Source organism: Botryllus schlosseri, chromosome 2 (genome assembly GCF_051294905.1).
Source record: "Botryllus schlosseri isolate E-star chromosome 2, Bs_hap1, whole genome shotgun sequence".
NCBI lineage: Eukaryota > Metazoa > Chordata > Ascidiacea > Stolidobranchia > Styelidae > Botryllus > Botryllus schlosseri.
In genome coordinates this window covers 27,776,193-27,790,275 of record NC_137237.1, presented here as the reverse complement: position 1 = coordinate 27,790,275, position 14,083 = coordinate 27,776,193, and positions in this window count along the sequence as shown.

Here is a 14,083-nt window from a genome sequence, read left to right as displayed (position 1 = left end):
ACGGTAATTTTAGCCAAGGTTTTACCACCGCAGATCTTGTTGACACCGCACTTTTGTCATCCGTACGTTGCCGAAAACTTCACGTCGTCATGTGGTCCAGTCCGGAAAGCGGGTTGCTCTCTGAATAGCCTACCTGTGTATCGTAGTCCCGTACCTGATCATTGCACGGCCCTTCACTAAAGCATCTCAACGATCCCCAACGGTGTTTTCTAAAGAATACAATGACTGACAAATCTTTCAATGAATGCAAACCAATTTTTGTAATGCAAAGGTCGACGTATTTCCGCGATCAAGCCATATTGTAATAATGACTTTTCTGCAAATCTCACTTATTGGCTAGTACCTAATACAGCAAAACACCGTTTGCGGAACGGGTGTGTAAAGTGATGAAATTATAGGGTTACCATATTTCTGTGACCCAAATTCCGGACACCCTTTAGCGCCCACTAGTGGATTTCAAAATGAGTTATGACGTCACACTAGCAAAGCTTTGCTCATAGACCAGAGGTGTTCACGATCCGGTTCGGGAGTATGTGGCTGTGTGTTGTGTTACAGGGACCGAAAGCACATGTTTTTAGCCCCTTCCCACCCAAATCAACAATGATTTTGAGCCCACCATAGGGTATTCGATACAACTTCTGGGGAGGGTGGGGGGGCTTGCTATATGAATCTGGTTTCTATATGCATCTTGTTAAATTAATTGAGTGACTTCTGTCAATAGTATTGTTTGTTCGGTTGTTCCATATATAACTATAGATAGTTACTACTCTCCGCCCACATGATCAGAGTTAGCGGTAGAGCTGGTGGAGGATTATGAGTTCGATAATACAGGGAGCGTAATTTTACATCGTTAAGTCATGTTCATGCCCAACCGATAAGATCGTTTATCAGCCTTATGCCGGTGCGCACCACGGAGCTTTATAAACACCCCACATCCAGTGGCTTCCAACTTTTTATGGTCGCGACTCCATCTCCGAAAAGTGTTCCTTAGCCCAGATAAAAATTTGACGAGCTGATTACTAAAAGAAGTCAGCACCTTTGCCCGGACTTACTCACGAGTTATATTGGAGGCTGATTACGTTCAACATATTCACGAACCCCAGAATAAAGGCAAACGACCCCCACGTTGGAACCACTATCTTTGAATAAAGCATTTAAACGGCCTTAACGATCTCTAGGAATATTCCGTTCTCCTATAATTGAGATTACAATTAGGCTTATTCCAGTAAATGAAGGTTCTTTTATCAATATTTTATTGCAGTTTTTGCGAGGGTATGGTAGTCTTCATATTAAAATCAATAAATGTGATGGTAAATCGCGCGCAGCGCAAAGAAAATTATCATGCATCAGCATAAATATTCCCAAAAATAATGTTTTTTGTTGATTTACGAAAAAATTATGAGCCTACGTCGATAAATCTTCAAAATTTCGGACATTTGGCATATTTTAAAAATTCCTCCCGGACGCTAGTTTGAACAGTGAAATTCCGGACATGTCCGGGAAATTCCGGACGTATGGCAACCCTATGAAATTATCCATAGGGGTAAGAGGGATCTGAAGGACTCGTCCTCCAGATATTAGATCGATCCCCCACTGAGGGCCAAGATCAACGTTTTCGGGTGTTGAATGTGGATTTTAACCAGCTGAATGTCATTCATGATATTAGAGTTGCGTTCTCAGAAACGCAACCACACCCAGTCGAGCTGGTTGCAAAACACTTGTGGCATTGACACTATAAAATCAAACGCATCGTTTTGTATTGATTTTAAGGGACCGAAAGTCATTTTAAAAATTGCCAAGGGACAATTCATGATTTTTTTGGAACAGTTTGCGGAATACAGATGTAAGACCTGCGTTTGTCGGAGCTGAGGTTTTGATGAATATTTCTCGAGCAATGCATCGCGCTACATAATGTAGCCGTCATATGTGATGTTCATTCAGCTATTGTCCTAGTCATGCTTTATTTTGTATCAATGTATAATTAGTCGGATCATTTATTAGAATCTTAATCGATGTTATGTATTTTACGGAGTACTAATATGTAATAAACATTGTTTGAAATTATGGCGGTTATCCAAAGGTTACGATGGGGCAGGGATCGCGGTTTTATTCCCCCAAAGACAATCAGATTCGAACTTGGGTATTTCCCACTCGCTTCCTCGCTAACTAGTTTGCATCCCATGCAATGGAATATACGTCATGGCATGACATACCGTGATGTTATCATGCTGAATGTAGCACATTAAATACTATGTGATATAACAACGTTCATCTCAATTATTACATTATTATATTTGTGATGTCACAACTAAGTATTCCTCTTGAGAATTTAATCGTTGGTAATGTTTTTGGCTGTAGAACTGGGTAGAGTTACCTTGTGTTCGGTGTGCTGTTTGACTTCAATGATTGGCGAGGAACCGCTGCGATAGCTCAGTATGTATGGAACCTGCATTCGTTTGCGGTATTCCTTGGTTCGAGATCACGCCTTTCTTCGAATTCATAAATTAGTAACTCCTGCCTGGCAAATAGCGTATTATAAATATATGCTATTTAAATTACGAGTTACAGGTTTTGCGTAATTGTTTCCTTAACATAAATGTTAATGGACATGGAACACACGCAAGAAGTCCATTGCAGAAAGTTAAAATTCTATTGAATCACGCAAGGCCAAGGATGTCGATAAAACTTACTGTGTTTTGAAAGTATCAACAGCAACGTGGAGCAGCAGTTTTTATTACAAGGTTAGGTAATCCTAATTCTCTATTGTGAATCGTGCAGCCGTCACGAATGAAGAGTCTCACTTGGGCTCAGGGCTGCATTTAAAACAAAAATCAATTTAAATCAAACATGTTAAAATAATGGCATTTGTCTAAGACATTCTATTTATGATTTTGATTTTTTGCTTTTTAGACATGATGTCACGAATCTTGAATTATGACGTGAAAGTAAATTGATATTGATGATTGAAAAGATAGGCTTAACATGACTCCTTTAACTAAAAAGGATTCCGCCCTCTGTCATAAATGTACCAAAAATTCTTAAACCAAGACTACATCCTTATGCAGTGGATACAGTTAATATTTGCATAAGACAGATGACGGTTGCACGATAATGAAGCTAATCTTGAATGAAAACTTGAGGGGTCCGTGACGGTCCAAAGTGGTCCGCAAAGACAAAAAGGTTGAGAACCACTGACATGAAATATACAGAGGTGGTCAGTAACGAAGTACTTCTACTTTTTCGAAGTACTCAAGTAGTGTCCCTATACTTCTGGTACTTACTCAAGTAGATCTGATTTTCGCTACTTCTACTTCGTAATATTTTGTGATCTACTTACTTACTTTTCGCTATTTTCAGTTTGTCAAGTAGAAGTAGTTCAATTTTCTAATCAGGAAGATAGCCTGAGGAATTTCGGGGCTGTTTTCACGGAGTATCAACATTTAATCTTCATAAAAGTTCAGTAAAGCCCAGAATTTTCGTCGCGCTTCGCGCGCAGTGGATACGGCGTTACTAGTGCGGAGCGGATCGTCAAATACTCTGGTCCGGCTCCGCCCGTATCAGGGAAAAGTACTGATCCGGCTCCGGCCAAAAATGAATTAGTCCGGCCAAAAATCCGGCCCTACACGGTACGGGGGTTCCGTGAATTGATAAATATGCCTCGTTTATGTTCGCAATGGCTTGGCGGTTACTTGCGAGTGGTTGGTTGGTAGTTGTTTAGTTATAAAAGTCATGCTTATCCATAAAGATTCTGGCCGTATCAAAAAAGTACTGATCCGGCTCCGATTCGGTCCGGCCAAAATTGTCAAAATCCGGCTGGATGTCCAATCCGGCTCCGGTCCATGCTCCGCACTTGGAGTTACCAGTAGGATTTCACGAAAGTATCGATGAATTTAATTTAGGTAGCGGGTTGGCATGGTTCCGTTCAGACAGGGATATCTAGAACTAGATATCTAGATAATCCCGCGTTTACACCACATTGTCGCCCTTCGCCCATATGAAATAATTCATCACAGTATACATGGCTTATCATAACGTTTGAAACTGATGTTTCGCAATCTAGAATGTCCATGGCGCGTTCCAACGTGGAAAAGTGGACTCGGACTTTTTTCAGCTTTACACCTGTTTTAGCATACCACCTTTGAAACTTTCTGGACTAAAGGCATGAAAAACGTGTTCCCCTTTTAGAAGTAGTATTTATGGTTCATTTTCAATCGCCAGTATCACATACTTTGAGTTATAATTAATCTCAGTTGTTTTGTCTGGATAACATACATGTTGAAGTATAAAAGCAAGTGTAGTAATGCCTTCGATTTCCGAAAATAAAGCTACACAATATGGCATTTTTACGGCCCACCATATTTTTTTGTTAACGTTTACTAATCGCGCAAAGTGTTTACACCGTATCCTATACAACTTCTGCGTATTGCTGTTCGACTAAACTACGGACCTTATAATATTGGGGATGGCGCCATACCATGCTTTTTTTCTAAAACATGCAGTTCGAGAAAACAAAGGATAAGCATCGCATTTCCATAACAATCCTATCATTTTCATCCCATGATGTGGACGAATGCTTATGCCATCGACAATTGAATACCTGCTGGTATGCATCAATATGAATCAAGCTCGCCACCTTTCGCATAGCTTAATTTGCACCTTTGTACAATCCATGTGAACGAATTAGGATCGTTTTCACAACTACTTACTTGAGTACTTTTAAAGTCAGGCAATTCTAATTCTACTTCAAGTAGTTTTAGGGTGCTTATGGAAGAAGTACTTCTACTCGTACTTGAGTAGATTTTTTCGTCGCTACTTCTACTTCTACTTGAGTAGCTTTCTTGACTACTTTGACCACCTCTGGAAATGGACCAGAAAGGCTATATCTGTACGCCTGTAACCAGAGGTGGTTAGTAAGGGACTACTTCTAATTTTGATAGTACTCGAATAGATTTGGTAAAGACTTTTTTTATGCTAAGAATTTTATAAAATAAATACTGATTTTATTAAGCCACCGACCACTTTTATACAGAATTTTGTAAAGAAGATAGAAACTACCTTTTCCGATGTAGTAAATACCTTTACACAATGGTTTTTGTAAAATAAATACGTATTATATACTTGAGTATAGGCCCAGTAAATCTGATTTTGCAATACTGACGACCCAATATTTTGTGTGCTCTGTCTGCACGATATCATCTAACAATGTGGCAAGTGATTATCACTGGGATCGCACGCAAAATTAAGCACTGGAATCCGATTGCCGTTCATGTGGGATTGTATCTATAGTAAGCGATTATGCGAACGTTATGGTTTTGCCATCGGAAGATAATATGAGAAGGTATGCCACAACGAAAAGCAGGTAAACACCCTTCTTGGTACTGAGCAGATAATTGCTAAAGAGTCGAAAACCCGCATCCCTGTGAAAGTTATGCGCTACCTAAATTGGACACATGCTTCCAGAGCCGTCTTTAATGGTGGTCCAACTGATCTGTGTGAATATGAAATCGTAATATCATATTATGGAGTGACATTCGCAAAACGTCTTGAGCGCAAAACAGATGATGGATACGTAGAGAGTCTCACCGTACTGCTTGGCTTTAATGTAGAATCTCCACATGTGCTGTCGCAATCGGCTATTTCAAATTCAAGACAAGACCATGGAACCCCCATTATTGAGATGCCACTAGTGTAACCGATTCGGACACATATGAAAGAATTGCGGTTCTAAAGCCACCGGTTCGACATGTGGCGGGTGAGATCACGAATATTCAAATTGCACGTGTGATATGAAATGCGTTAACTGTTCAGGTAATAATAGTTCTGCATTGTGGAGCATACGAAAGTGAACGACAAATACAGAAACTGAAAGAAAGCGAGAAAATTTATCACGAAACAGCGAGAGCAAAAGTGCAAGTCGAGAGTAGACCCACTACTACCCTTGAAATTCCTTCGTACAGTGATATAACTAGAGTGCCAAATAGCCTACAATCCAAGATCCATCTCCAGAACCAAATGCTCGGACACCCAAAACACCCACCTATCCAATTCCATACGTATGAAATTTGACGCAAGCCAAAAAAAGTACTGTTCCGCCTAGCAACGGATCGCAGATCCCAGAAGACTTGATATTATCACTGATGACATCTCTCTACCCGTAATGCTTGCATTCATATCTGAAATAATCAGAGTCACCATCATATCTTGTCAATCCAAAGAAGCGATAGACATTTCCCATGTAATTTCATGTGCGACGCGAAAACGGCTCCGCTTACCAATTGACAGTGAATCGCTGACATCTTTCATGAGCGTTGTGAGCGATGGCTATCAATAAAGGATTGTGTAATGTGTATACTACAATGGAATTGTCGCGGTATTTATCGGAAAATCCAAGAGTTCAAGCGATATCTATCCGAACTTTGAAAGCGATCAGATATTATGCTACTCCCAAGAGACGCATCTAATTCCCGACTACGTACCAAAATTCATTAGCTACCGTGGAATCAGACGAGACAAGACAGTTCGCAGTGGAGGACTTGCAGTGATAATTAGTGACAAACTATCGTACATAGAAATGGGGCTTGATAGTCCAACGGGTGTCTACATTAGGCATACCATACGTCCTCTTTTAAGAGGATTTTTTGACTTTTTTGAAAGTGTTCTCGGAGGACGCCCTTTTGTCCTCTTTTTTGAGATTTTGTCCTCTTTTTTGAAATATTAGGTCAGATTTAAAGGAAATCGCGAGTGATATGCCGTAAATTAGCGCAGAAGTGAAGCTCCGGCGGGTATTTCGGAGGGAAAAGTGGTGATTTAAGCTCTGAGCGAAAAGAAGACCTTTTTTTTTTTAGTCAACCGATCACGAAGTTGGAGAAATTTTCTCCAGTTTTGCATGTCTGAAATCTCTGAAAAAGTGTCCTCTTTTTACATTTCCAAAATATGGTAAGCCTAGTCTACATCATCAGATATCTTCTGTAAATCAGTACTTGAACATATGAAGTTCTGATTACTGTCGAGGGTAAACCATAAACTAGTATGTTTACTAACGTTTATTGATTCAATAAGATTTGATCAGTATACCATCATACAGGTTCCTTTTGGAGCGAGACAAGAATTATGTTCACATTCACTGATTCCGTGCTCTATATCCATGGTAGCCATCGTCATGGACTCAAAAGTAAGGACAACCAAAAACTACATTAGCAGCAGAAATGATTTTCCAGGGTACGGGAGGAAAACGAATTTACACCAGCTCATTCTAACTTAGATTTAGCCTTATGAAATAAATGATGTAATTCAAATATATTTAATAATTATTTATTGTTTAGAGGCCTGTTTTCAGTTCGAGTGTGTTTATTGCACCGTCATAACGTAAACCGAGTTAATCAAAACATAGGCCTTGCCTACTATATTTTCAGCACCCAAAAACATTCGTGCTGCATTTTTGAAGCACACGTCTGAAATCAACAGACCCCGAATTTGAACTAACTCAACATGCGCCCATGTTAAGCCACGAAATTTTCAGACAACTAGCGGTACTTTTGTGATGGTCTGTTGAGTTCGAACTTGTGCCAAATCCTGGCATGAAAAACGTTCCAGATGTGACGGATAACGCCGAGCAATGTTTGCCGAAAATCAGGACAAGAGTCGAAATCAGTACAAATCTGACAAATCAATACGTTATGGTACATCTATGCTCATTGTTCACACAATACCAGGTTCAACTCACCTCATAAAGCCTAATCGCCCTCACATCTTGCTGTGCCCTTATTCTCTTTTCAGTTACTGCTTTTTGTACCTCCATCAGGAGCATAACCTCATCGGCTTCTTCTCCCTACGAAGAAATATAATTATAATAGCCATGTAGAAGATTTGGTTGAGGGACATTCCAGTTATTGCATTCCGGTTGATATGAAGGCAAGAGTTGTGCCACAACAATATTTAAGATATAGGCTACAATATAAAATTGCAACAAAAATAAACAGGACTATCACAACCGATATTCATTCTAGAATAGTTAACTATCACTAACTTCTGCATCTGTCTCTACTCCAAATATTTTTTCATGAGTAGTAAGCATTTCGCAAGACTTATTACTCATCGCTGAATCACTGAATGAAATTACAGCAGTAATACAAAAATGAATATTATAAATTAATGGAAATGGACATACCAGATGTTTGTAGTACATCAGCAATTGATGTTGATGTAGGGCAGGTGCGGGCAACTTCTCCAATCGGCGGGCCGGATATAGGAAAATTAAGTACTTGGCGGGCCGGATTGCTGAATCGATACATTATTGGCCATTTATCCACGTATACACGGAATAAATCGTATTTACTGAATGTATTTTAACCACAGCAATTGCAACGTCAAAGCCATTTCTCGCCGATAATGACGAAGACAATGTGGATTTGAGAACAGCATTGTCATACAGCAGGGGTGGCCACCCTTTTTGCCAGTCACGGCCGCATTTCGACTACTCATGTAGCCTACGGCCGCATTCCAAGGCATAATCGTAATGAACTAGCAGGACGCCAAATGCTCAAGTTAAAGTGTCTATGTCCATTTCCGGTGAACTCCGTACTAATTTATTGAATAATGTAGGCTGCTCATAGTCGCGCCAAGCGCGAAAACTTTTTCAGATTCATTCATGAATTTCGTCATTAAAATTAGTAGTTTTACATATTATTTCTCATCCCATTTGATCAGAGTCACCGGTAGAGTTGATGCAGGGCAGTTTTCAAAAATTAAGGGCAGGTTATGAATGATGATGCATCTTCCGGCAGGCCAATTATTATTAGTCACTTTGTTTCATGCTGTTCTTTGCATGTCTTGACCTCCCGTCAGGATTGTCGGTATAGTGAAGTACACGCGATTCCGAGTTGGTATTTCTATATGAGGCGCATCTGTTCGCAACTGTACTGCAAAGTGCGCAACTATATTAAAATCCAAAAATGAAGTCGCATTGAATCGCGCCCTGCGCGAAGAAAATTTCAAGAATAATTAAAATCTTTCAAGAAATCGGGAGTCAATTCGTAAATTCAAATTCCATGTCGACGGCCTCGAACACCTACTAATTGAATTACGTGTCCACGGCCGCACAAATTTGCTTCTACGGCCGCAGGTTGGGCATTCCTGTCATACAGGTACCACCATGTCTGCTTGTCTCTGATCAATCAACACACGTTGCAATCCTTAATTATGATTTCAAGGCGTTCAATAAGCCCGGTACCCCAGATTTACTAAGATATCAATGCATTAAGGTTTAGTAGGTGACGAGATAGCGTGGTTGTTAAACTGTGTCGCCTGTCTATCTTGATATTGAATTCATGCGAGCCGCGACCTCCAAATTTGAAATTGGCCCGCGACCCGTTTTCAGTTGGCGACACCTGGCATAAGCGGTGTCTTACAAAAGCCTAGCAGTGTGCGCCGCGCTACAAGTCGACGGTTGCGGAATCAAAAATATAAGAAATATCGGGCTGGTGTAAATGACCATTGTCGTCGACAAACACCATGATTACCACAAATTACATTAGCGTTCAGTACCGTGTAAATGCCGATAATGCAAGTCTTCTCGCTTCGACGAACTTACGCGTGAGCTCTACCCTAGCTAGCTGCGCATACACGTATATAATAACATACAGTCACTAAAATTTGATGTATTTAAGCAAGTCGTCGCATTGGAATCAAAGTGACTTATGTCAAGTTTTCAAATTTTGAAGGTCCAATTTTAAAACTGGAAAAAAATCAAGTTTTTGAAAACTTTTCAATTTATTTCGGCGATATCTTGGCCATGGTTATGTCTGTGTCATTAATTCAAAGTTAATCTGGGCCAATATATGGCTGAAAAGGGATGAAAACTTTACGTAAAGTCAATTTTCTCAAAATGTGTAAAATGGACATAAATCACTTTGATTCCACTGCGACGAAGTAGTGGGGAATCTCGGAAGACTGGGGCCGGCGGCCCACATTATCATGTAAGACGAAAAACTGTCCGCGGGCCGGACAAAATCCCTTCGCAGGCCGGATCCAGTTCAATGAACAAGCATTCTCTTTTCTTTTTTAGTTTGATGATCATATCCAGGCGGTTGCTTCTGATTTCGCGGTCAGTTATAACTAGAACATCCCACAGAATTTTCACCTGGTCGTTTTCTGTCACTGGTGCTGGGCTGTAATCGTACCATTTTTTTGTCGAAGTGGTGATGTTAAAATGTTTGCATAATTCAAGATGAATGTAGTGACCAATCCTATTGTGCCTCCATGTGCATTCGGTAACTGCAAGTGCACCACAGCCGGACATGAGATGGGCCACAGTTTCATTTTGGTTGTGGCACATTCTGCATTTGCCGTCTGTGTTTTGCTTCAGAATTCTTTTGCGATAGTATTTTGTAGGAAGCGATTGGTCTTGTGCTGCGAAAATAAATCCTTCGCTTGCCGGTTTCAGACCAGAGCTGGATAACCAGGTCCATGAAAGCTCGTCTACATGGGACTGTGAAGTTAACTTTTTGTACTGTCCATGAAGAGGCATTGACTCCCATATCGTTTCTCTTATTTTGAGCGTTGCATTTTTGTATCGAACTCGTGCTGCTTTTGCTATTGTTGTGGGTTTGGCAATAGTGTTTTCAGCAGCGTACAGGTTAGCTGTTTCCATGTTGACTTCTCTGACGTGCTTGTCGTGACGATAGCTCAGAGACTTTGTTTTGCGCTGTTTGTCTTCCTGTGCAATGAGTTTGCAATAAATGTTATCGCTGTTGTTGACGTACTGTGACAAGCCAATGATTTCTGTTTTGAAAGTTTGTTCAATTTATTGTAGTCCTCGACCACCTTTTTTCTGGGGATGTACACTGTACAGTCTTTGTGTATCAGATTTTGGGTGATGCATGTGGTGCATTGGTGCATTATTATATTCTTTATTCACAGTAAAACTGGTAAATACACACATAATCCGGGAAGCAACCTGCCCCCACAGGAAAATGGCGAGATTGGAGTAAATTTTTAAAATTTCAGTAATACATTCAAATTGTTATTCCTATGGAATACATGGAGAAGTCAGATTACAGAATTGCAGCAGATGAAGAATTGGCAAGGGTTACAGAGCAGAGGTAGAGATGATTGAAGATGAAGAATCGAAATTACAGAAATTATGCTGTGATTCACAATGTAATTTTAGTCCAGTGGTGCATTCAAGGCCTTCCGAAGAATGTGCACAGTGCCCAATAATGTGTGCAGTGGTGCTTATAGCCTGTTTATGACTTTGTGCTCCACGGCATTACAATTTGTACAGTACAATGAATTTATTTCTTCGTGTCGTTAATGTTCTTGCACTCTCTCAGGCACTCTGTCACGCGCGCTTCATAATCGTCTCTTTTGCTGCCGACTTAGGCTACAGCTCGGCCCTCTGCGACTGGGCTTTTTAAGTTGCAGTGAGGTCGGCGATGAGGAGCCCATATAACATCCGCATAGTAATATAGAATGACCACAACAGGCGAGCATACATAACAAAACGACTGATTACTACTGCATAGCAGTACCATCATACCGGCATGCATGATAATTATTCAATACATTCATCTCGACAAGCTGCTAAATCCATAGGAGCACACTTTCGACTGAGCTCACGGCGGCAACGACAGCCACGGAAAGTTTGTTTGATCCAACTTTCCGTACGGCAGCAAAATAACGGAGAAATTGACCGTACGATAGCCGTAGCCACGACCGCCGTGAACGAATCGTGCATGTGTGAACGAACATTCCCATGGCAAGACGGCCTGTTAACCGTACGATAGAAAACCGCACGGCAAAAATCGTGGCCGGGAACCGTGCATGTGCGAATGGGCCTTAAGAGAGGGGCCTGTCGGAGAGAATATCCCCGAAAACCACCCGAGTCGAAAGACTAACAGGGAACCGTGAAGAGGACCGGCTATAAATGACAATTGCAGTAAGAATTACAAAATGTCTTACCGTACATGGACTAAATGTAGTCTAGACCGGTGGTTCTCAACCGCCGGTCCGCGACGCCTTTCCAGCCGGTCCGCGAGGTATTTAGCAATTTAATAACAAAATTTCAAGATGCATTATGTTGAAGGCTTGTCCATTGATAAAATAAAATAAATATCAAATTTTGAACTCATTCAGATCGTCGTGAAGTAAGATTTTAGGCCCGGGAGCATGTTCGATTTGACTTGAAGTTCAACCCGTGCCATTTCACGAAATATGAGCGGCAAGGACTAATACGAGCTTACTCACTAATCCGCGCAGTTTGCGCGATCATTCGTTTTCGATTATTTCCTTCTGTGAAGGGACGCACCATTGCATAATGAAGTTCAGGCTAACATAGGAATCCGGAAAATGTGCGATAAACTCGCCGGTGGGATAACCTTGACCGAAAAATACTGCCCTGTATTGACCGATAGCCTCGATATATATATATATATACAATTAAATAGTATATTCATATTGAAATGAACCCGAATATTTTCGGCTGACACTCGTCAGGGGTAGTCGTCAGCAACTAGTAGAGAATTGGAAAGAACATTGTATATCAACAATCGTATCACAAAATATGACGTCACCAGCATGAAATTTCGAATGAGAGAGCGTTCAATGTACTATTTTTAGGTGATACACGAACTCCTTTTGTTGACAGAGTTTTGGTTGGTGTATTTTGATAAAAGTTGATTTCAAGGCACACAAATGGAATTGTGAACGGCCTCGACCTACGATTCGAAATCGGTCGTCTCGATAATTATTCGCACAAATCGGATTATCCAACAGATGTTTGCCGATGGCAGAATTAATGGCCTTTGATCGATCAGCATCAATCTTAAGTGGATGAGTTAAGGGTGAGCTTTTCACATCGCGTGGCGCACGTGTTCTGATAAATCTGGGGACATGTTGGTTTATGCGGTCCTGCAGACGTCTTGACGTTCTTCCCACGTAGCCACAATCACAGTGGAACCTATATTCGTACACTACATTACTTTGTTGAAGTGCAGGAAGCACGTCTTTGCGTGTTGAAGGGAGCAATTGTGTTGTTGTAAAAATCACATTGGTTTTGACTGTATCGTAACATTTACCGACAGCAGAAATCAATTGTTTTTCAAAGCGGGTGGAAATGGGCCCAATCCAAGGTAGATGGATATAAACATCTTTTATTGTTCGTGCGGTGGGCTCTGTTCGTTTTTCTGCGTTGAATTGCGTTAATTTCCTCTCCATGCCGTGGCTGATGACGTGTTCGGGGTAACCGTTATCAAGTAAGATTTTTCGGATGTAGTCAAGTTCTAAACTCAGTTTGTTACCCGAACATATCATCAACGCTCTATGCACGAGGCATAGGCATAGGCATAGGCACAGGCATAGGCACACTCACACTTCAACAAAGTAATGTAGTGTACGAATATAGGTGCCACTGTGATTGTGGCTACGTGGGAAGAACGTCAAGACGTCTGCAGGACCGCATCAACCAACATGTCCCCAGATTTATCAGAACACGTGCGTCACGCGATGTGAAAAGCTCACCCTTAACTCATCCACTTAAGATTGATGCTGATCGATCAAAAGTCATTAATTCTGCCATCGGCAAATATCTGTTGGGTAATCCGATTTGTGCGAATAATTATCGAGACGACCGATTTCGAATCGTAGGTTGAGGCCGTTCACAATTCCATTTGTGTGCCTTGGAATCAACTTTTATCAAAATACACCAACCAAAACTCTGTCAACAAAAGGAGTTCGTGTATCACCTAAAAATAGTACATTGAACGCTCTCTCATTCGAAATTTCATGCTGGTGACGTCATATTTTGTGATACGATTGTTGATATACAATGTTCTTTCCAATTCTCTACTAGTTGCTGACGATTACCCCAGACGAGTGTCAGCCGAAAATATTCGGGTTCATTTCAATATGAATATACTATTTAATTGTATATTGAAGTTCTGTACCTCCAAGAAGCTCTTCAAATATATATATATGTATAATTGTCCATAGGCCCCATAATGGTTGGCACCTACTCTCACTGTCCTGGCAATCTGTGCCCTGCAGCACAAATGACAAAGGCCAGAGTAAAATTATTTGCCGGTGAAGA